This window comes from Bufo gargarizans, chromosome 2 (genome assembly GCF_014858855.1).
Source record: "Bufo gargarizans isolate SCDJY-AF-19 chromosome 2, ASM1485885v1, whole genome shotgun sequence".
NCBI lineage: Eukaryota > Metazoa > Chordata > Amphibia > Anura > Bufonidae > Bufo > Bufo gargarizans.
The window spans coordinates 57,965,586-57,991,019 of NC_058081.1; the positions used below are offsets into that span (position 1 = coordinate 57,965,586).

Below are 25,434 nucleotides of genomic sequence, written 5' to 3' on the forward strand. Positions count from 1 at the left end.
AGGTGCCCTAAAGCCTTCTGTGGTCTGCCAGGTGATTTATGTTATTTTTGAGAGCTCTTGCTGTGTGAACTAACACCAGGACTCTGTAAAGCATAGTTTTTTCTTTTCTACCTTTTCTGTGTGAATAAACACTGGACTTTTTTCAACCGTGGTCTTGCCTCTGTATTGCGTCCGCTTACCCTGCCTACCAGAGCAAATCCCTAGTGACGAAAAATGGCTTTTTTTTTACACCGTTTTTATTACTTTTTTTTACGGTGTTCGTCTGAGGGGTTAGGTCATGTGATATTTTTATACAGCAGGTTCTTATGGATGCGTCGATACCTAATATCTATACTTTTTTATTTATTTAAAGGGGTTGGCCACTTTCTGGTTACTGCTGACCAATGTGTATGTAAGATGACTATAACTCTTCCGCATATAGCCTTTGTTGAAATTCTGCACCATTTTCTATATTTCTTGATATGCCCCCTTGTTTGTCAGATCTTTTTTGCTGTCCACACAGCGGTCCTGTCCATAGGATGGCAGTTGATGGTCGGTCATGTGACCAGGCAAATCGCCTCCATGTGATGTCCCCTGTATTCGAATACACTTCACCTGCCATCTGTACTTCTCTGTTGGGAGTTTAGTTTTTTTTTTTGAGAGTGTACGGGCCGTTTTTTTGTGTTCCGTATACGGAACAATTCATTTCAATGGTTCCGCAAAAAAAACGGAATGTACTCCGTATGCATTCCATTTCCGTTCCGTTGAAAGATAGAACATGTCCTATATTTGGCCGCAAATCACGTTCCGTGGCTCCATTCAAGTCAATGGGTCCGCAAAAAAAACTGAACACATACGGAAATGCATCTGTATGTCTTCCGTATCCGTTCCGTTTTTTCTGAACCATCTATTGAAAATATTATGCCCAGCCCAATTTTTTCTATGTAATTACTGTATACTGTATGGCAAACGGAACGGAAAAACGAAACGGAAACACAATGGAAACAAAAAACTGAACAACGGATCCGTGAAAAACGGACCGCAAAACACTGCAGAAAAAAGCCATACGGTCGTGTGAACTAGGCCTAACAAGAAGGCATGGGTTATGAAATAGAAAAAAATTGCACATAATATCGACAAAGGCAATATTAGTAAGTACCATATAGTCATCTTGCAATCACATCGGTCACAATTAGCCAGAAAGTGGCCAACCCCTTTAAGTTTTACACAATAACAGCATTTTAGAAACAAAAACAAATCATGTTTTAGGCCTCTTTCACACGGGCGTTGCGGGAAAATGTGCGGATGGGTTGCGGGAACACGCGCAATTTTTCAGCACGAGTGCAAAACATTGTAATGCGTTTTGCACTCGCGTGAGAAAAATCGCGCATGTTTGGTACCCAAACCCGAACTTCTTCACAGAAGTTCGGGCTTGGGATCGGTTTTCTGTAGATTGTATTATTTTCCCTTATCACATGGTCATAAGGGATAATAATAGCATTCTGAATACAGAATGCATAGTAAAATAGCGCTGGAGGGGTTAAAAAAATAAAAAAAATATTTAACTCGCCTTAATCCACTTGATTGCGCAGCCGGCATCACCTTCTGTCTTTATCTTAGCTGTGTGGAGGAACAGGACCTGTGGTGACGTCACTCCGGTCATCACATGATCCATCACATGATCTTTTGCCATGGTGATGGATCATGTGATGACCGGAGTGACGTCACCACAGGTCCTGTTGCTACACACAGCTAAGAGGAAGACAGAAGGAGATGTCGGCTGCGCGATCAAGTGGTCTAAGGTGAGTTAAATTATTTTTTTAACCCCTCCAGCGCTATTGTACTACGCATTCTGTATTCAGAATGCTATTATTTTCCCTTATAACCAGTCTAAGGAAAAATAATAATGATCGGGTCTCCATCCCGATCGTCTCCTAGCAACCGTGCGTGAAAATCGCACCGCATCCGCACTTGCTTGCGGATGCTTGCGATTTTCACGCAACCCCATTAATTTCTATCGGCCTGCGTTACGTGAAAAACGCACAAAATAGAGCATGCTGTGATTTTCACGCAATGCACAAGTGATGCATGAAAATCACCACTCATGTGCACAGCCCCATAGAAATGAATGGGTCGGGATTTAGTGCAGGTGCAATGCGTTTAACTCACGCATCACATCCGCGCGGAATACTCGCCAGTGTGAAAGGGGCCTTAGTGTCTCCATATTCTGAGAGTCTTTTTTATTTTTTTGGGCGATTGTCTTAGTGTCTTAGGTAGGGTATCGGTTTTTGTGGGATGAGATGATGGTTTGATTGGTATGATTTTGGGGTGCGTATGACTTTTTTTATCGCTTGGTATTACACTTTTTGTGATGTAACGTTCACCTGAGGGTTTAGTTCATGTGATATTTTTATACAGCAGGTTCTTACGGACGCGGTGATACCTAATATGTATACTTTTTTTTAAGTTTTACACAATAACAGCATTTTAAAACAAAAAAAAATCATGTTTTAGTGTCTTCATATTTGAGAGCCATAGTTTTTTTTATTTTTTGCCCATTTGTTTTATGTAGTGCTATTTTTTTGTGGGATGAGGTGACTGGTGCTATTTTGGGGGGAATACGCCTTTTTGATCGCTTGGTGTTGCACTTTTTGTGATGTATTAAAAGAATAGAGGGAGGAAGGGGGGCGGGGCGGCGCACACTGCCACTAATGTATTAAAACAATAGAGGGAGGAAGGGCGGGGGGCGCACACTGCCACCAATGTTAATGCAATAGAGGGAGGGAGGGGGTCCGCACACTGTGCCACCAATGCTATTATTACAATAGAGGGAGGGAGTGGGGGGGGGGGGGGGGGCGCACTGGGCCACCAATGAAATTTAAACTGGGGAGGGAGGGGGGTCTGCTGCCTGGCAGCCCCGGATCTCTTACAGGGGACTATGATACGCACAATTAACCCCTTCAGGTGCAGCACCTGAGGGGTTAATTGTACGGATCACGGCCCCCTGTAAGAGATCTGGTGCTGCCAGGCAGCAGTCATGTACACAGTTCGTTGTATATTCTAACTAGAAGCGTCCCCATCACCATGGGAACGCCTCTGTGTTAGAATATACTGTCGGATCTGAGTTTTCACAAAGTGAAAACTCGGCTCTGAAAAAGCTTTTATGCAGACGGATCTTCGGATCCGTCTGTATGAAAGCAACCTACGGATCACGGACACGGATGCCAATCTTGTGTGCATCCGTGTTCTTTCACGAACCCATTGACTTGAATGGGTCCGTGAACCGTTGTCCGTCAAAAAAATAGGACAGGTCATATTTTTTTAAAGGACCAGATACACGGATCAAGGTCTCGGCTGCAAAACGGTGCATTTCCTGATTTTTCCACGGACCCATTGAAAGTCAATGGGTCCGCGAAAAAAAAAAAACGGAAAACGGCACAACGGCCACGGATGCACACAACGGTCGTGTGCATGAGGCCTTAGGCTACATTCACACAACCGTATGTGTTTTGCGGTCCGCAAAACACTGATGCCGGCCGTGTGAATGTAGCCGGCCCTATGATAGAAATGCCTTTTTTTAGCGGGGGCCGCGGAACGGATCTACGGATGCGGACAGCATCTTTTGCGGCCTCGTTGAAATGAATGGGTCCGCACCCGTTCCACACAATTGCAGAACGGATGTGGAGCCAAAAATACAGTCGTGTGAATGCACCCTTACATATACCGCTCTCTATCATTTCCTCCATGTATTACATGTACTGCTCTCTATCACTTCCCCCCTCTTACATGTACTGCTCTCTATCACTTCCCCCCTCTTACATGTACTGCTCACTATCATTTCCCCCATGTATTACATGTACCGCTCTCTATCACTTCCCCTCTCACATGTACTGCTCTCTATCACTTCCCCTCTCACATGTACTGCTTTCTATGACCCCCCTCTCTTACATGTTCTGATCTCTATGATCTCCCAACTCTCTCTTACATGTACTGCTCTCTATCACTTCCCCCCTCTCTTACATGTACTGCTCTCTATCACTTCCCCCCTCTCTTACATGTACTGCTCTCTATCACTTCCCCCCTCTCTTACATGTACTGCTCTCTATCACTTCCCCCTCTCTTACATGTACTGCTCTCTATCACTTCCCCTCTCTTACATGTACTGCTCTCTATCACTTCCCCTCTCTCTTACATGTACTGCTCTCTCTCACTTCCCCCCTCTCTCACATGTACTGCTCTCTCTCACTTCCCCCCTCTCTCACATGTACTGCTCTCTCTCACTTCCCCCCTCTCTCACATGTACTGCTCTCTATCACTTCCCCCCTCTCTTACATGTACTGCTCTCTATCACTTCCACTCTCTCTTACATGTACTGTTCTCTCTCACTTCCCCCTCTCTCACATGTACTGCTCTCTATCACTTTCCCCCATGTATTACATGTACTGCTCTCTATCACTTCCCCCCTCTCACATGTACTGCTCTCTATCACTTCCCCTCTCTCTCACATGTACTGCTCTGTCACTTCCCCCTCTTACATGTACTGCTCTCTATCACTTCCCCCTCTTACATGTACTGCTCTCTATCACTTCCTCTCTCTCTTACATGTACTGTTCTCTCTCACTTCCCCCTCTCTCACATGTACTGCTCTCTATCACTTCCCCCCCTCTTACATGTACTGCTCTCCATCACTTCCCCCCCTCTTACATGTACTGCTCTCCATCACTTCCCCCCTCTCTTACATGTACTGCTCTATATCACTTCCCCCCTCTCTCACATGTACTGCTCTGTCACTTCCCCCCTCTTACATGTACTGCTCTCTATCACTTCCCCCTCTTACATGTACTGCTCTCTATCACTTCCCCCTCTTACATGTACTGCTCTCTATCACTTCCCCCCCTCTTACATGTACTGCTCTCTATCACTTCCCCCCATGTATTACATGTACTGCTCTCTATCACTTCCCCTCTCTTACATGTACTGCTCTCTATCACTTCCCCTCTCTCTTACATGTACTGTTCTCTCTCACTTCCCCCTCTCTCACATGTACTGCTCTCTATCACTTCCCCTCTCTTACATGTACTGCTCTCTATCACTTCCCCTCTCTCTTACATGTACTGCTCTCTATCACTTCCCCCCCTCTTACATGTACTGCTCTCCATCACTTCCCCCCCTCTTACATGTACTGCTCTCCATCACTTCCCCCCTCTTACATGTACTACTCTCTATCACTTCCCCCTCTTACATGTACTGCTCTCTATCACTTCCCTCCTCTCTCACATGTACTGCTCTCTATCACTTCCCCCCTCTCTCACATGTACTGCTCTGTCACTTCCCCCCTCTCTCACATGTACTGCTTTCTATCACTTCCCCCCCTCTTACATGTACTGCTCTCCATCACTTCCCCCCCTCTTACATGTACTGCTCTCTATCACTTCCCCCCTCTTACATGTACTACTCTCTATCACTTCCCCCTCTTACATGTACTGCTCTCTATCACTTCCCTCCTCTCTCACATGTACTGCTCTCTATCACTTCCCCCCTCTCTCACATGTACTGCTCTCTATCACTTCCCCCCTCTCTCACATGTACTGCTCTCTATCACTTCCCTCCTCTCTCACATGTACTGCTCTCTATCACTTCCCCCCTCTTACATGTACTGCTCTCTATCACTTCCCCCTCTTACATGTACTGCTCTCTATCACTTCCCCCCCATGTATTACATGTACTGCTCTCTATCACTTCCCCCCCCCATGTATTACATGTACTGCTCTCTATCACTTCCCCCCCCATGTATTACATGTACTGCTCTCTATCACTTCCCCCCATGTATTACATGTACTGCTCTCTCTCACTTCCCCCATGTATTACATGTACTGCTCTCTCTCACCTCCCCCAATGTATTACATGTACTGCTCTCTCACTTCCCCCATGTATTACATGTACTGCTCTCTATCACTTCCCCCATGTATTACATGTACTGCTCTCTATCACTTCCCCCATGTATTACATGTACTGCTCTCTCTCACTTCCCCCATGTATTACATGTACTGCTCTCTCTCACTTCCCCCCATGTATTACATGTACTGCTCTCTCTCACTTCCCCCATGTATTACATGTACTGCTCTCTATCACTTCCCCCATGTATTACATGTACTGCTCTCTCACTTCCCCCATGTATTACATGTACTGCTCTCTCTCACTTCCCCCATGTATTACATGTACTGCTCTCTCTCACTACCCCCATGTATTACATGTACTGTTCTCTCTCACTTCCCCCATGTATTACATGTACTGCTCTCTCTCACTTCCCCCATGTATTACATGTACTGCTCTCTATCACTTCCCCCATGTATTACATGTACTGCTCTCTATCACTTCCCCCATGTATTACATGTACTTCTCTCTATCACTTCCCCCATGTATTACATGTACTTCTCTCTATCACTTCCCCCATGTATTACATGTACTTCTCTCTATCACTTCACCCCATGTATTACATGTACTGCTCTCTATCACTTCCCCCCATGTATTACATGTACTGCTCTCTATCACTTCCCCCCATGTATTACATGTACTGCTCTCTCTCACTTCCCCCATGTATTACATGTACAGCTCTCTATCACTTCCCCTCTTACATGTACTGCTCTCTATCACTTCCCCCATGTATTACATGTACTGCTCTCTATCACTTTCCCCCATGTATTACATGTACTGCTCTCTATCACTTCCCCCCATGTATTACATGTACTGCTCTCTCTCACTTCCCCCATGTATTACATGTACAGCTCTCTCTCACTTCCCCCATGTATTGCTTTCTATCACTTCCCCCCCTCTTACATGTACTGCTCTCTATCACTTTCCCCCTCTCTCTTACATGTACTGCTCTCTATCACTTCCCCCATGTATTACATGTACTGCTCTCTATCACTTCCCCCATGTATTACATGTACTGCTCTCTATCACTTCCCCCATGTATTACATGTACTGCTCTCTATCACTTTCCCCCATGTATTACATGTACTGCTCCTCTATAACTTCCCCCTCTCTCTTACATGTACTGCTCTCTATCACTTCCCCCCATGTATTACATGTACAGCTCTCTCTCACTTCCCCCATGTATTACATGTACAGCTCTCTCTCACTTCCCCCATGTATTACATGTACTGCTCTCTATCACTTCCCCTCTCTCACATGTACTGCTCTCTATCACTTCCCCCATGTATTACATGTACTGCTCTCTATCACTTTCCCCCATGTATTACATGTACTGCTCTCTATCACTTCCCCCTCTCTCTTACATGTACTGCTCTCTATCACTTCCCCCCATGTATTACATGTACAGCTCTCTCTCACTTCCCCCATGTATTACATGTACAGCTCTCTCTCACTTCCCCCATGTATTACATGTACTGCTCTCTATCACTTCCCCTCTCTCACATGTACTGCTCTCTATCACTTCCCCCTCTCTTACATGTACTGCTCTCTCTCACTTCCCCCCTCTCTTACATGTACTGCTCTCTATCACTTCCCCCCTCTCTTACATGTACTGCTCTCTATCACTTCCCCCCTCTCTTACATGTACTGCTCTCTATCACTTCCCCCCTCTCTTACATGTACTGCTCTCTATCACTTCCCCCTCTCTTACATGTACTGCTCTCTATCACTTCCCCCCTCTCTTACATGTACTGCTCTCTATCACTTCCCCCCTCTCTTACATGTACTGCTCTCTATCACTTCCCCCCTCTCTTACATGTACTGCTCTCTATCACTTCCCCCCTCTCTTACATGTACTGCTCTCTATCACTTTCCCCCTCTCTTACATGTACTGCTCTCTATCACTTCCCCCATGTATTACATGTACTGCTCTCTATCACTTCCCCCATGTATTACATGTACTGCTCTCTATCACTTTCCCCCATGTATTACATGTACTGCTCTCTATCACTTCCCCCATGTATTACATGTACTGCTCTCTATCACTTTCCCCCATGTATTACATGTACTGCTCTCTATCACTTCCCCTCTCTCACATGTACTGCTCTCTATCACTTCCCCTCTCTCACATGTACTGCTCTCTATCACTTCCCCCCTCTCACATGTACTGCTCCCCTAGGTTCCCCCCACCACACCGGTGTTCCGGAATTTTCTGCTACCCGGAAAATTTTGCTACCCACGTCACTTCCGGTAGTGACGTGGGAGGTGTGTCACCTACCTCGGCTCCTCATTGGCTCTGCCGGGGGTTGGTGGCGCAGGCGCAGAGGATTCCCAAGTAGCGTGAACGCGCCGAAGGTAGCAGAAAATTCCGGGCCACTGCGCATGCGCGAAAAAGACGGCCGAACGTAGCAGAAAATTCCGGCTTCGCGCGTGCGCAGTGGGCCGGAATTTTCTGCTACCTTCGGCTCCTACTGCGCCTGCGCCGAGCCGTCTTGTTTAGCAAGCAGAAGGTAGCAGAAGATTCCGGTCTACTGCGCATGCACGAAGCCGGAATTTTCAGCTACCTTCGACACCTACTGCGCCTGCGCCCAGGACCAATAACATTTGAACTACTTTAGGCGTGCATGCGCCGTGGCCTGTCATTTTAACCTCAGTACAGAAAGCGAGCCTGTTATACTTGCGCATGGACATGTACAAATTTGCAAACCATTTAATTGACTCGGCGCTACTGCGCCTGCGCCAAGTCGTCTTTTTGGCGCAGGCGCAGTAGCGCCGAGTCATTTAAATGGTTTGCAAATTTGTACATGTCCATGCGCAAGCGCGAGTATAACAGGCTCGCTTTCTGTACTGAGGTTAAAATGACAGGCCACGGCGCATGCACGCCTAAAGTAGCTCAAATCTTATTGGTCCTGGGCGCAGGCGCAGTAGGGGCCGAAGGTAGCAGAAAATTCCGGCTTCGTGCATGCGCAGTAGACCGGAATCTTCTGCTACCTTCCGCTTGCTAAACAAGATGGTTCGGCGCAGGCGCAGTAGGAGCCGAAGGTAGCAGAAAATTCCGGCCCACTGCGCATGCGCTCGGCGCGTTCACGCTACTTGGGAATCCTCTGCGCCTGCGCCACCAACCCCCGGCAGAGCCAATGAGGAGCCGAGGTAGGTGACACACCTCCCACGTCACTACCGGAAGTGACGTGGGTAGCAAAATTTTCCGGGTAGCAGAAAATTCCGGAACAGGTGTTCATCCTTGTCTCCTAAGCCCCGCCTCTTCCCATCCGATCACGTGACCCCCTTTAACCCCCTCCGGCCTCCAGTGTGTGACTAGCCTCCTGCCGCTGCTGTGTATTGTAGAGCTGGTGTCAGGCGAGCGATCTGTGCAGTGCAGCTGGACTACAAGTCCCAGCATTCACAGGATTACCAGTGCACCTGAGAGAGGAGGACATCAGGTGAGCTGTGTGCATAGCATGATGTGCTGGATACATGTATGTGCGGGGCTGACACATGACATGCAGAGGTCTGCGCCGGCCATGTGCATCTCTGATGAATGAGGTGCTGCTGTTTTTAGGCATAGATCAAGAAGTCATGGCTTCTTTCATCATGACACCTCTGCTCCCGCGCCTTCTCGCAGTATGGAGGCCGGTGCAGCATCTGACAGCAGCCACAAAAGTAAGTATTCACATGGACACCCGAAATACCGCCATCAGACTGACCCCAGGTAGGGAATAAGTCCCCCCCCCCCCCCGATCACAGGGACCTGTGTTACCCCAGGGGCTGCCGGAGATAGGCGTGCGCTTGTACTGCATGTTGGGCAGTGCCATAGAGTTGGATGGAGCAGTGGACATACCTGTATGTGCGCCACTCCATGCATACGCCACCCATTCTCGTGACCGTCCAGACCCTTAGTCCCTGGATTAGTTGTTGTAATGGGACAACTCGTCTAAGGTCTCATCCATGGGACCCTATCTATTTAGTGGTCCTTAACCACTTCAGCCCCACTAGCTGAAACCCCCTTCATGACCAGAGTACTTTTCACACTTCGGCACTACACTACTTTCACCGTTTATCGCTCGGTCATGCAACTTACCACCCAAATGAATTTTACCTCCTTTTCTTCTCACTAATAGAGCTTTCATTTGGTGGTATTTCATTGCTGCTGGCATTTTTACTTTTTTTGTTATTAATCAAAATGTAACGATTTTTTTGCAAAAAAATGACATTTTTCACTTTCAGCTGTAAAATTTTGCAAAAAAAACGACATCCATATATAAATTTTTCGCCAAATTTATTGTTCTACATGTCTTTGATAAAAAAAAAAATTTGGGCAAAAAAAAATGGTTTGGGTAAAAGTTATAGCGTTTACAAACTATGGTACAAAAATGTGAATTTCGGCTTTTTGAAGCAGCTCTGACTTTCTGAGCACCTGTCATGTTTCCTGAGGTTCTACAATGCCCAAACAGTAGAAAACCCCCACAAATGACCCCATTTCGGAAAGTAGACACCCTAAGGTATTCGCTGATGGGCATAGTGAGTTCATAGAACTTTTTATTTTTTGTCACAAGTTAGCGGAAAATGATGATGATTTAATATTATTTTTTTTTTCTTACAAAGTCTCATATTCCACTAACTTGCGACAAAAAATAAAAAATTCTAGGAACTCGCCATGCCCCTCACGGAATACCTTGGGGTGTCTTCTTTCCAAAATGGGGTCACTTGTGGGGTAGTTATACTGCCCTGGCAATTTAGGGGCCCAAATGTGTGAGAAGTACCTTGCAATCAAAATGTGTAAAAAATGACCGGTGAAATCCAAAAGGTGCACTTTGGAATATGTGCCCCTTTGCCCACCTTGGCAGCAAAAAAGTGTGACACATCTGGTATCGCCGTACTCAGGAGAAGTTGGGGAATGTGTTTTGGGGTGTCATTTTACATATACCCATGCTGGGTGAGAAAAATATCTTGGTCAAATGCCAACTTTGTATAAAAAAATGGGAAAAGTTGTCTTTTGCCAAGATATTTCTCTCATCCAGCATGGGTATATGTAAAATGACACCCCAAAACACATTCCCCAACTTCTCCTGAGTACGGCAATACCAGATGTGTGACACTTTATTGCAGCCTAGGTGGGCAAAGGGGCACATATTCCAAAGTGCACCTTTCAGATTTTGCAGGCCATTTTTTACACATTTTGATTGCAAGGTACTTCTCACACATTTGGGCCCCTAAATTGCCAGGGCAGTATAACTACGCCACAAGTGACCCCATTTTGGAAAGAAGACACCCCAAGGTATTCTGTGAGGGGCACGGCGAGTTCCTAGAATTTTTTATTTTTTGTCACAAGTTAGCGGAAAATGATGATTTATTTATTTTTCTCTTTTTTCCTTACAAAGTCTCATATTCCACTAACTTGCGACAAAAAATAAAAAATTCTAGGAACTCGCCATGCCCCTCACGGAATACCTTGGGGTGTCTTCTTTCCAAAATGGGGTCACTTGTGGCGTAGTTATACTGCCCTGGCAATTTAGGGGCCCATATGTGTGAGAAGTACTTTGCAATCAAAATCTGTAAAAAATGACCGGTGAAATCTGAAAGGTGCACTTTGGAATATGTGCCCCTTTGCCCACCTTGGCAGCAAAAAAGTGTGACACATCTGGTATCGCCGTACTCAGGAGAAGTTGGGGAATGTGTTTTGGGGTGTCATTTTACATATACCCATGCTGGGTGAGAGAAATATCTTGGCAAAAGACAACTTTTCCCATTTTTTTATACAAAGTTGGCATTTGACCAAGATATTTTTCTCACCCAGCATGGGTATATGTAAAATGACACCCCAAAACACATTCCCTAACTTCTCCTGAGTACGGCGATACCAGATGTGTGACACTTTTTTGCAGCCTAGATGCGCAAAGGGGCCCAAATTCCTTTTAGGAGGGCATTTTTAGACATTTGGATCCCAGACTTCTTCTCACGCTTTAGGGCCCCTAAAAAGCCAGGGCAGTATAAATACCCCACATGTGACCCCACTTTGGAAAGAAGACACCCCAAGGTATCCAATGAGGGGCCTGGCAAGTTCATAGAATTTTTTATTTTTTTTGCATAAGTTAGCGGAAATTGCTTATTTTTTTTTTTTTCTCACAAAGTCTCACTTTCCGCTAACTTAGGACAAAAATTTAAATCTTTCATGGACTCAATATGCCCCTCAGCAAATACCTTGGGGTGTCTTCTTTCCAAAATGGGGTCAGTTGTGGGGTGTTTGTACTGCCCTGGCATTTGAGGGTCTCCGCAATCATTACATGTATGGCCAGCATTAGGAGTTTCTGCTATTCTCCTTATATTGAGCATACAGGTAATGAGATTTCTTTTTTCCGTTCAGCCTCTGGGCTGAAAGAAAAAAAATGAACGGCACAGATTTCTTCATTCGCATCGATCAATGTGGATGAAAAAATCTCTGCCAAAAAAAAAAATGGAGGGGAAAGGCGTCTGCCAGGACATAGGAGCTCCGCCCTACATCCATACCCACTTAGCTCGTATGCCCTGGCAAACCAGATTTCTCCATTCGCATCAATCGATGTGGATGAATAAATCATTGCCGGGATTTTTTTATTTTTTTTTATATATATATATACAAAGTGTTTGCCAAAGCATAGGAACGCCGCCTCCTCCTCAGCTCGTATGCCTCGGCAAACGTATCTGTCACTGCAGAGGAGAAAATCCCGTCTTGCAGCGCCGCATACACCGACTTGCGTGTAATCTGACAGCAGCGCAATGCTTCTGTCAGAATGCACATCAGTGCTGCAGCTAGTAGATCGGTTGGTCCACCTGGAAGGTAAAAAAAGAAAAAAAAAAAAAGAAAAAACCAGGCCGCAACGCAATAATTTTATTAACTTTGCAACAGAACATATAAACTTTAACTTTTTTAACTGAACATTAACGTGTTTGCTTACTGGTGTTTTTTTTTTTTTTTTTTTTTTTTTACCTTTATAGAACAAACCTCTCCTTCCCCATGGGTCAATGTGCAAAGCGCAAATCGCCCAAAGATGTGGCGAAGTGCGTTATGCACTTTGTCCCATGTGAAAGGAGACGTTTGCAGCAGCAGTGAGTGAATGGGCCCTAATAGCCCTGTGTGCCTGTCCTGGTGAGATGATCCCTATGCTAATAGTGTACCTGTGAGTGGTACTTCCGGAAACACTCTCCAAAGCATAGGGCAGGGTGGTCCGGACAGTCAGGACAGAAATAGCGGGTGTCACGCCTTATTCCACTCCTGCTACAGACACGACATCTTTTTCGGGGTGACGGTTGGGTTGAGGTACCAGGAACGACATTGGGGAAATGTCGCTCGTGTAGACGGCTAACTACACTGGTGGTTGGGGCCACGGAACCTCCTGGATACAGGAGGTTCTCGATGATCTCTTCCTGAAATTTGAGGAAGGATCCAGTTCTCCCAGCCTTACTGTAGAGAACAAAACTATTGTACAGAGCCAATTGAATTAAATATACAGACACCTTCTTATACCAGCGTCTGGTGCGTCGGGAAACTAAATACGGAGACAACATCTGGTCATTGAAGTCGACCCCTCCCATGTGGAGGTTATAGTCGTGGACTGAGAGGGGCTTTTCAATGACACGGGTTGCTCGCTCAATTTGTATTGTCGTGTCTGCGTGAATGGAGGAGAGCATGTAAACGTCACGCTTGTCTCTCCATTTCACCGCGAGCAGTTCTTCGTTACACAGTGCGGCCCTCTGCCCCCTTGCAAGACGGGTGGTAACGAGCCGTTGGGGGAAGCCCGCGCGACTAGTTCGCGCGGTACCACAGGCGCCAATCCGTTCTAGAAACAAATGCCTAAAGAGGGCCACACTTGTGTAAAAATTGTCCACATAAAGATGGTACCCCTTGCCGAATAAGGGTGACACCAAGTCCCAAACTGTCTTCCCACTGCTCCCCAGGTAGTCAGGGCAACCGACCGGCTCCAGGGTCTGATCTTTTCCCTCATAGACCCGAAATTTGTGGGTATAGCCTGTGGCCCTTTCACAGAGCTTATACAATTTGACCCCATACCGGGCGCGCTTGCTTGGAATGTATTGTTTGAAGCCAAGGCGCCCGGTAAAATGGATCAGGGACTCGTCTACGCAGATGTTTTGCTCTGGGGTATAAATATCTGCAAATTTCTGGTTGAAATGGTCTATGAGGGGCCGAATTTTGTGGAGCCGGTCAAAAGCAGGGTGGCCCCTGGGACGGGAGGCGGTGTTGTCACTAAAGTGCAGGAACCGCAGGATGGCCTCAAAACGTGCCCTGGACATGGCAGCAGAGAACATGGGCATGTGATGAATCGGGTTCGTGGACCAATATGACCGCAATTCATGCTTTTTTGTCAGGCCCATGTTGAGGAGGAGGCCCAGAAAAGTTTTAAGTTCGGAAACTTGGACTGGTTTCCACCGGAAAGGCTGGGCATAAAAGCTTCCCGGGTTAGCGGTGATAAATTGTGTGGCATACCTGTTTGTTTCGGCCACAACTATGTCTAAAAGCTCCGCAGTCAAGAACAGCTCAAAAAATCCCAGGGCCGAACCGATCTGAGCCGTCTCAACCCGAACTCCAGACTGGGCAGTGAAAGGGAAAACTACAGGTGCGGCTGAAGTTGGGGACTGCCAATCAGGGTTTGCCAGCACCTCTGGGATTCTAGGGGCTCTACGGGCACGTCTTTGCGGTGGCTGCGACGGGGTCACTACTGCACGTGCCACCGTACCAGCTTCAACTGCCCTTCTGGTGCTCGCTATTCACCAGGTTGTACGGCAGTGCTGGTACTAGGTCCAGGGAGGGCTGGGCTGCTGGTGTATGCCTCACCACGTATTCCGACAGCACCAGCCCCACTCTGCTGCTCTTGAAGCGGATCCTGCGCAACCTGCGGTCTAGCGACACGGGGCCGGGTATGCCTGGTGGTATCAGGGACCTCAGCCTCCTCGTCCGAACTTTGGGTCAGAGAGCCACTGCTTTCTACAGGTTCGTATTCTGACCCGCTGGATTCATCAGATGAGGGTTCCCACTCCTCATCCGACTGGGTCAGAAGCCTGTAGGCCTCTTCAGAAGAATACCCCCTGTTAGACATGTGGGCAACTAAATTTAGGGGTATTCCCTGAGACTACCCAAGAAAAAAAAAGCAAGCCTGTCTTACAAAGGGGAGGCTAGCGAAGTTTTGATCACTTCCAGATACTATAAAAGTACAAATGCTGATTAGCGATACGCTAATCAGCGAATAACGGACTGCGGTGCGGTGGGCTGGGTGCTAACTGATCGCTAACTACCTAACCAAGGGACCTAAACTATACCTAAAACCTAACGGTCAATAACAGTGAAAAAAAAAAGTGACAGTTTGCACTGATCACTTTTTTTCTTTTCACTTGTGATTGACAGGGGTGATCAAAGGGGTGATCAAAGGGTTAATTGGGGTTCAGGGGGGTGATCAGGGGCTATAGTGTAGTGTTTGGTGTACTCACTGTGAAGCCTGCTCCTCTGCTGGATCCAACCGACGAAAAGAACCAGCAGAGGAGCACAGCAGCCATATAACAGATCATATTTACAAATATGATCTGCTATCTGGCACTTTGATTGGATTTTTTAAAAATCAGCAACCTGCCAGCCACGATCATTGGCTGGCAGGTTGCTGACGAAATACTTCTCGATTAAATGCCGGCGCGAACTGCGCACGCGCGGGCGCATACTCGCGTCATCTCGCGTCTCGCGAGATGACGCGTATATGCGTGACTGTGCGCAGCGCTGCCACCTCCGGAACGCACATGTGCGTTAGGCGGTCCGGAGGTGGTTAAACCGTGGATGTGGTCTGTGTCCCGTCTGTGTTTTTTCAAGGATCCATTGACTTCGATGGGCCCTGTTTACCTACACATACGTGTGCGTTCTGCGTCCGTATGTCCGTTCCTGAAAAGACAGAACATGTCCTATAGTTGTCCGCAAAATGCAGACCCATTGAAGTCAATAGGTCCACGAAAAAATACAGATGGGACACAGACTGCAAAAGGCATATGGATGTGTGCATGGGGCCTAATGATGTGTCATCCCGCGTACAAATGTCTTTAGATACTTGAGTACAAGTTATCTCCTGTCCATAGGATCGGGGATAACTATGAGATTGTTGGGGACCCCCTCCGATCACAAGAACAGGGGCTCCACACCCCCTTGCTGCTCCCCGCTCGGCCGCTCCATTCATTTCTATGGAGGTTCTAGAGATAGACGAGTATAGCGATCACCTATGTGCGACTGGCCGCTCCGGTCATTTTAGGGGGACTGCAGAAGGTACGGGGCCCCCGTTCTTGTGATCAGCGGCGGTTCCAGCAGTAGTACCCCCACCTATCTGATAATCTGATATTTATCACCTATCCTGTGTATACGGGATAACTTGGAAAAACCGTTTAAGGGGTAGGTACAAGATTGTAACACTGCTGACCTATCTTCTGGATAGGTCATCAGTATCAGATGGGTGGGGGTCCGACACCTGGGGCACCCACTGATCCACTTTTTGAGAAGGCATCACAGTAGCGTCACCGTCTTCTCGCAGCTTTCCCTGGGCAAATGACCTAGTGCAGGGATGGCCAACCTGAGGCTCTCCAGCTGTTGCAAAACTACAACTCCCAGCATGCCCAGACTTCCTACAGCAGGGCATGGTGGGAGTTGTAGTTTTACAACAGCTGGAGAGCCACAGGTTAGCCATGCCTGACCTAGTGAATGGGGCTGAGCGCAATACTGAGCACAGCTGCTATACAATGTGTGGCGCTGTGCTTGTCCCATAGATCGTGTCAGTGTAAGGGCTCATGCACACGACCGTATTTTCTTTCCGTGTCCGATCCGATTTTTTTTTTTTTGTATGTGGAACCATTAATTTGAATGGGTCCAAAAAAAAAACACAAGTTACTCCATGTCCATTCCATTTCCATATGTCCGTATTTCCATCCCGCAAAAAAAAAAAACATGTCTTATTATTGTCCGCATTACGTAAAAGGATAGGACTGTTCTATTAGGGGCCAGCTGTTCCGTTCCGCAAAATACGGAATGCACACGGACGTCATCCGTAACTTTCGGGGATCCGTTTTTTTGCGGACCACAAAATACATTCGGTTGTGTGTATGAACTCTAAGGCTACATGCACACGACTGTTGTTTTGTTGGGCATCCGAGCCACAGTTTTTGTGGCTTGGATGCCGACCCATTCACTTCAATAGGGCCAAAAAAGATGCGGACAGCACTCCGCGTGCTGTCCGCATCCGTTGCTCCATTCCGTAGTCCGCAAAAAAAAAAATCCACCCCGTCCGATGAACGCTGTAAAAAATAAATAAATAACCTCGCCTGTCAAAAATCATATCAGGTGATCAAAAAATCTTATGTACCAAAAATGGTAGCAACAAAAACGTCACCTCATCGCACGGAAAAAGAACTCTGAAACAAGACCATCACTAGGAAAAGTATGGCTCTCTGAAAATGGCGACAGAAAAACATTATTTCTTTTTAATGCATTTACTGTGTAACACTGAAAAGAACAAAAAAATTGACATATTTGGTATCGCCGCATCCGTAGTGACCTCCTCCATAAAAATATTACATGATCTAGCAATGTACAAAAAATAAATAAATAAAACAGAGAATAGCCATTTTTTCAGTCACCTTGCTGCCCAGAAAAACATAACAGCAAGCAAAAAATCTTATGCGGTGCGCCCATACAGCAGTATACGAGCACATACTGGGTGTTGCCATATTCAGAAAATGGGTAACAAATTTCATTTTCACAGCCAAGTGTTCTAAATTCTGTAAACCGCCTGTGGGGTCGAAGTGCTCTCTACACCCTTCAAAGAATTTTTATGGGGTGTAGTTTCCAAAATGGTGACAATTCTTGTGGGTTTCTACTGTAGGAGTACCTCCAGGATCTCTTCAAATGTGACATGGCACCCAAAAACCATTTCCGTGAACTCTACCCTCCAAAATCCATATGTCCCTTCTTTGGGGCAAAAGGAACATTTTATTAGAAGAAATGTAATCTTTCATTTTCACTGCCAAGTGTTTCTAAATTCTATGAAACACCTGTCGGGTCAAAGCTCTCATTGCCTCCTTGATAAAATCCTTAAGGGATGCAGATTCCAAAATGGGGTAATCTTTTGGTTATTTACACTGTTAGGAGTACCTTAGGGGCTCTTCAACTGCAACATAGCACCCAAAAACCATATGTTGCTCCTTCCCTTCTGCGCCCTGCCGTGTGCCCATACAGCAGTTTATGACCACATATGGGATGTCTCTGTAAACTGCAGATTCGGGGTAATAAACATTCCTCTAGCCACAGCTCTCCCCGCTCTGTTCTCATTGTAGGTGCGGGTCCCAGAGGTGGGACCCGCACCTATCAGACAATGGGGGCATAGCCTAGCGAAACAAAGTTTATAAAATCAGTTTGGAATAATTTCAGGGGTGTATTTTCTAAAATAGGGTCATTTTCAGGTGGTTACTATTATGTAATCCTCTCAGAGTCACTTCAGAACCAAATTGGTCCTTAAAAATGTTGGTTTGGGAAGTTTTCTTGAAAATTTGAAAAATTGCTTGTAAAATTCTCAGCCTTCTAAAGTCCTAATAAATAAAATGACCTTTACAAAATAATACCAGCATAAAGTAGACATATGGGGAATGTTATTTGTTAACTGTTTTGTAAGGTATCACTATCTGTCTTAAAAATTCTGTTTTATAAAATTTCAAAATTTTCCAATTTTTTTAAAATTTTGACCCAAATTTACCTACTAACATGAAGTACAATGTTTCACAGAAAAGCAAATCTCAGAATTGCTTAGATAAGTACATGATTCAAAAAAGAGAATTGGATCGCACAGCCACAAGCTTAGCTTTGATGTATAACTGCTTCTCAGCAAAATTAACATCGCTTCTCTGCGCAATATTTAGTGTACGGCCCCCTATACTGCATGCTATATAAGAGCCATTAGTGTACTTTTTGATCAAAAGGCATAAGCCTACTCACCACGCCAAGGTTGCCTCTCGGAGTGGGACCTACTCTAAATTTGGTGCGGCACTGCCTGGCGACCGCCGGCGCCACAGCTCCGCACCAGCAGGCGGCGGGATCCAGCCGCCAAGCAGTGGGCTTATGCCTTTTGATCAAAAAGTACACTAATGCCTTTTTTTTTTTTTTTTTTTTTTTTAAATATATTTTTATTAAGTTTGCGAGAATCCATACAGTTGTACAGTAAATTACACATGTCAAGCAATTTGGAGACATTACATTTTCCTCCATTCAGCATTGCATTGCATCAAACATAGTATAATAAAACTTCAGTTAAAATAATATCACTGGAATCTCAATTTTCTTATTTTCTCCCCCCCCCTCCTCCTCCCCATAAATCAAATACTCACGTAACTGACAAACCTCCTAGTCCCCACCTCCCCCCTCCCCCCCCCCCTAATGAAGATCGGTTATCCCAGAGATGTTTCAAGCATACCCAATTCACAGCAGAGGTGTCTCTGCGTGGGTAACCTTTACCGGCCTAGTAAATTAGTTTCCCCGCTCTAACAGTAGTTACGCTGGATCTCCTGATTAGTCTGGAAATAACAGCTGGACACTATTAACGAACTCCCAAAGGACCCAATTCCCCTTTCAGTTCCTCTTTAAGATACCAAGCTGTCAACTTGAACGGGCCCATTATTCTTGCATAGTCAGAGCTAGGTACATACGCCTCTATAAATCGTTTCCAAATTTGATATACACGCTGTCCAAGTTTCTCTTTGCTATTCAGCGCTTCTAGCCATTCCAGATGGAATAGGTCACGCATTTGGGCTACCACCATTTCTTGTGTTGGAATTTCAGTTGAAAGCCATAACTGCAACAGGCACCTTTTGGCTATCATGAACAGTTTATGACCTACCAGCGGTATTTTAGGAAACTCACCCCCTTTCTTCTCTGAGGTCTGTTTCACGGTTGGGTTCACTACCTCACTATGCAGTATCGCCACTGATGGCGTGATTGCAGCTTGTATTGTACTAATCCTACCCAAAACCTGGCCAACTTCCTCCCAGTATCTCTTTAGTTTCAAGCATTTCCATAGACCATGATACAAGTCTGACTTAGGAGTGTCACACTTAGGGCATGCAATAATCCTACCTGGGTTAGCTGGGGAACTAGGAATGTCGAACCCATAAATAGCATGGTGTAGAATTTTTCAAGTGGGTTTCTCTCCACCGTTCATTTATTATGGCCTTACGCATTGCCGAGATACCTGACCAGACTGTCTCATGTATTTCCCGTATCTCCAAGTTTTTACCCCATTTTTTAAATATTCCCTTAGGATCAATACCTCTCCACCTGTCCCTCAGCACGTGGTGTAACAGTGACAATGACCTCTTTGTTTTAATACTTAGAAACCAGTCAGTCATTGGATCCCCATTCCCTCGATAGATCTCTGGATAGGCTCCTACAATAACTCTTGACTTGGGAGTATGGCATGAATGAGGAATTCTCTAATGCTAATTTGCTTTTTAATTCCTGCCAGGTCGCCCACCTTCCCTCAGATTCATGGAACATATCACCTAGTTTATTTATCCCCTTAAGGGCCCAATCTCTAAAAAGTACACTATCACTGCCTGGTAAGAAAGATGGGTTTCCACGTAAAGGGAGGTGTTTTGATACCTGGTACGGGAGATGGAAATGAATTCTAAGGGCCTTCCATACCATTGTTGTATCCCTTACCACTAGGGAAGACTTGATGTGTGTAGGTAAGTTCGGTCTTTTTGCATGCAGCAAAGCCACCAAGTCCCAGGGCCGCGTCAGCTCACGCTCCAGGACCAGGTTAGAATAATGACTTGTGCCATTTACCCAGTCCAGAATGTGTCTGCTTATGCAGGTCAAATTATAGCCTCTGATGTCCGGGAAATTCAGACCTCCCTCCTCCTTCCTTAGCTTTAACTTGTTAAGAGAAATTCTGGGCCTTTTCCCCTGCCAAATGAAGCGGATAAATCTACTTTCCAGTAATTGGATATCCGCATGACGAATGAGCAAAGGGATTGTCTGGAGTGGGTAAAGAAGTTTGGACATGCTCATCATCTTAATGAGGTGACATCTCCCAACCAGGTTTAATGGCAGTCCCTGCCACCTATCTAGCTCTTGTACAATTTTCGCTATGAGCGGGGGGAAGTTCAGGGTGTATAAGGAGTGTGGATCCCTGCCAATGCTTATACCCAAGTACTTGATACTTCCTTGTGCCTTAGATATACTCAGGTGCTTAGGTATTCGATATCCCCCCGAGTCTGTCTGGGATAGAGCCAGCAGTTCACACTTCGATGCATTCAGCCTATATCCTGAATAAGATCCAAAATGATTCAGAGCATGGAAGATTTGCTCTATATGTTTATCTGGGTTAGCTATAAATAGCAGTATATCGTCCGCAAATAATGCGACTTTCAGCTGCTTGGTGCCTATCCTTATTCCTTCATATAAGTCTGAATGACATAGAAATCTGGCCAAAGGTTCTATGGAAATGTTAAACAACAGGGGTGATAAGGGGCATCCCTGACGTGTCCCCTTTTGGAGATAAAAGGGTTTGGATAAGAAACCCGGGGTGTAAATGCGTGCCCTAGGGAGACTATATAGTTTTGTAAGGAATGTCCGGAAGGTACCTGAGAATCCCATCCTATCCAGTACTGCTTCCAGCCATGCCCACCTCACATTGTCAAAGGCTTTTTCAGCATCCAAGGTGAGCATGGCTGGAGCTTCCCCAGATCGTGGCTGGTGGCGAACCCTGTCCAGGACCGTCAACACCGTTCGGATATTTGTTACCGCTGAACGGCCCTGCACAAACCCCACCTGTTCCTTACCAATGAGTGAAGGCAAGATAGTCGCCAAACGGTCCGCAAAAATTTTGGAGAGTATCTTGGTGTCCACATTTATTAGTGAGATCGGTCTGTATGACCCTGGTAATAGGAGGTCTTTACCCGGCTTGGGAAGTAGTTTGATATAGGAAACATTCTCTTTGTCTGGGGATGCCTTACCCTCAAGGACTTCATTGAACCATTTCAATAGGACTGGGGACACCTGCCCTAGCAGTGCTTTATAATATTCCCCGGGGTATCCATCCGGGCCGGGTGCTTTACAGTTGCCTAACTTTTTAATGACTGCCTGAAGCTCTTCTAGTCCTATTTCATCATTCAGATATTGCAGTTGTTCTGAGCTGAGACCCGGTAGCTTCACTTTATCTAAGAGGGACTCCGCAAGGTCAGGTTTGACACCCTCCTGATACAATTTTTCATAGTAGTCTCCTAACATCGTGTTTATCCTGGAGGGGTCAGTGGCAACACTCCCTTTCTTTTCCTTAAGTCCCGATATGAACTGAGGGGAACGCCTACCTTTCGCCAGATTTGCCATTAGGCGGCCAGATTTATTCCCGAATTTATGCAATGCAGCTGAAAGACTCGTATTATTTAGTAACTCTCAGCTCTTTTCATTGGCTTCAAAGGCAGCCCTGGCTGCCAGCCATTTCTGCCTGTTAAGGGTCGTGGGGTTGCTTCTATACTCCTGACAAGAGCTACGTACTAGCTGACTCGTTTGCTCAAGTCTTGATTGAGTGCGTTTCTTAAGCCCAAACACATAGCTCATGATTTTACCCCGGATGACCGCCTTGGAGGCGTTCCAGAATAACTCCGGAGAATTTGTGTGCTCCTGGTTATCCCCAGAGTATTCCTCCCACCATGCTATCAATTTATTGGTAAAGTCCTCGCTAGCTATCAAATTTGAGGGGAATCTCCATAAATAGTCAGTTCCCTTGGGGTATGTGTCCCTTATCTGTACCCAAACCGGGGAGTGATCTGATACTACCAAGTCACCAATGTCAGCCTTTTCCACTCTTCCCATCAAGTCAGAGCTGATCAGGGTGTAGTCAATACGCGACCACGAATCCTGCGGATGAGAATAAAAGGAATAAGATCTATCATCAGGGTGTAATTGTCGCCATGGATCCACCAATCCCGCCACTTCCATTGTCACACCTAATGCTCTATCATGTTTGTTCGTAACTGCTTTTGGGGAGCTTCCCCGCTGCCTGTCTTCCTCGACCCTAACCACTGAATTAAAATCCCCTCCCACTATTTTGTGCGTGCAGGGATCAGATAGTAGTTTGGATTCCAGATTCTTAAAAAAAGTCTCATTACTTTTATTTGGGCCATAAACATTATAAATACTATAGTGAGTACCTTGGATTGCAATCTGGATTTGGACAAGTCGACCCTCACCGTCCGATGTTGATCCCAACACCTGGCAATTCAGATTTTTGTTAATTAGGATTAGTACTCCGGCTTTTTTGGCCACCGAAGCTGAGCCATACACTTTCCCTACCCACAATTTATTCATTCTAGCAAAATCGCCCTCTGCGAGGTGCGTCTCCTGAAGTAATGCAATATCCGGGTTTGCTCTCTTCAGGTGACGCAGCACCATCCATCGCTTTTGGGGTGACCTTAGGCCTTTAACATTCCAGGTCATAACCTTCATATTCCAGTCGCTTCAAGTGCTATGCTGTTGAAAACGGGGAGACCCTAAACCTTTCCCACCTATACAGTCAAAGTGAGGTTGCTTGTAAAATAGGACAACAAATCTTCAGCTATTAATAATTAAAGTAAAGTAAACTACAATCCCTCCCCCCCCCCTTCCAATATCAACTTTAGATCGTAATCTGCCAACACCTCAGGCAAACTTGGACTCTCCTTCCACCTTTCTTTTCCCTTATTTCTCGAAACTTCCTTTTTTCTGAGCTGCCAGGACCTTCCCACCCCTCACCTCTGCTCTCCCTTTTATTTCTATGATATCATAGTACATCTCCTTCTTTGCGGTAATAACAGCCCATACAACCTCTACAAATGCTATAACTAAGCGCATCGGGAACATGTTAGTGCACATAATAATAGTAATAACAATAATGATAACTGTACCCATTGCATTACATTTTTCAGCCTTAAGTGGGCACGCTTAACATTCTAGCTAACCACTTAATTAAGTCCTTAGCTGTTACGAGATAAACGGCCCCTTCCCGGGGGTTGTTCTCCTCCCCTGCGGGCTCTCTCTCTCCGAGGTGAACTTTTCACATCAGGGCTGGTTAGTCCCCCCCTTGGCTTAAATCGCCCCCCACCTCTGTCAGTCAGATCGCGCACGTCGTCCTCGGTCAGTAGGTCTTGCAAAGAATCCATTGCTGCAGAGGGGTCGCCGAACACCGCTGATGTTCCATCCGGCATGGCCACTCGCAGGGTAGCCGGATACTGTAGTTGAAACTTGATTTGACGGCGATATAAAGCCGAACAAAGTCCGCTGAATTCCCTCCAAATAACAGTATGACCTGTCCCTTGATCTTTAAGGGGCCTCTCCTGGATCTGTAGGCTCTAAGTATGGCCTCCTTATCGCAGTAGTCCAGGTACCGCATGATGACTGGCCGAGGCCTCTGTTGTAGATTACTATTAGCCTGGTTAGGGGAGCCATGTAAATCCGGTGGCGGTCCGACTCGATGTGCACGTTCAACCTTGTGCTTGCCATCTAGCCCCAGGGCCCGCGGTAGATCCAGTTCACAGATCTCCTTAAGGGTTTGCGCCTTAACCCCCTCAGGTAGTCCCAGAAGCCTCAAGTTGTTCCGCCTGGAACGATTTTCTAGATCCTCAAGGCGATCCCTTAAAATAATATTTTGGTTCTGCAACTCCTGGATCTCTTGGGTGGATTTGGAGTTCTCCTCTTCCAGCAAGGTAAATCTCTGTTCCAAATCCACTAGGCATGTTTCGTGCTGCGCCACCGTCTCATGCAGCTGCTGTAGGGACCTCGCCAGCGTTTGCGAGAGCGTCTCCTTTATATCTGGCGCCAAATGTCTGGCAACTTCTATGGCCAGGGATTTGTAATTAATTGTGGCCCGATCCGCCGAGGCATCAGGCTGCGAGAGTGGCAGGGCATCAATCACACTCTCCACTGCGCTCGACGGGGACACTGGGCTCAGGTCATCCATCTTATCAGGCATGCTGGTATAGGCCTGTGAATCAGCCTGTGCTGCGCCACTACGTACTTGTTTTTTGCCACTCCGGAGCAGGTATCTGTCCATGGACCTTGTGCCAGGACGGTATGGAGTGGTCCGGATGGTGTTCCGACTCTCTCCCTGCCGGTATATAGCGTCCGGAGCTCGGTCTTGGTGAGGGATGGTCGGAGCTCGCTTACTCCGCGTCCTCCATCTCAGCATCGGAACCGGAAGTCCACTAATGCCTTTTATATAGCATGCAGTATAGGGGGGCCGTACGCAAATTTTTGCGCTGAGAAGCAGTTATGGATCAAAGCTAAGCTCTTTTTTGAATCATGTATGATTATTCTGTCCAGGATCAGCACTCCTCACATTCGTTACAGGTGCTTTTAATTAGCAGTAGCCTGAATATAAGGGCTCGTTCACACACAGTTTTTTTTGCGTTCCCTACACGGGCCGTTTTTGCGTTCCGTATACAGAGCCATTTATTTCAATGGTTCCGCCCAAAAAACGG

At 46.2% G+C, this 25,434-nt stretch overlaps 1 protein-coding gene across 3 annotated transcripts in view; it reads left to right on the forward strand.

The window, feature by feature from the left end:
* Positions 1-9,214: 9,214 nt before the first annotated feature.
* Positions 9,215-25,434, forward strand: part of LOC122929403 — a 30,480-nt gene continuing 14,260 nt past the window's right edge. For all 3 annotated transcript variants that reach the window (XM_044282953.1, XM_044282955.1, XM_044282954.1), the window contains exon 1: positions 9,215-9,353. The gene's annotated coding sequence lies outside the window, so the exon portion shown is untranslated. The remainder of the gene's footprint in view (positions 9,354-25,434) is intronic.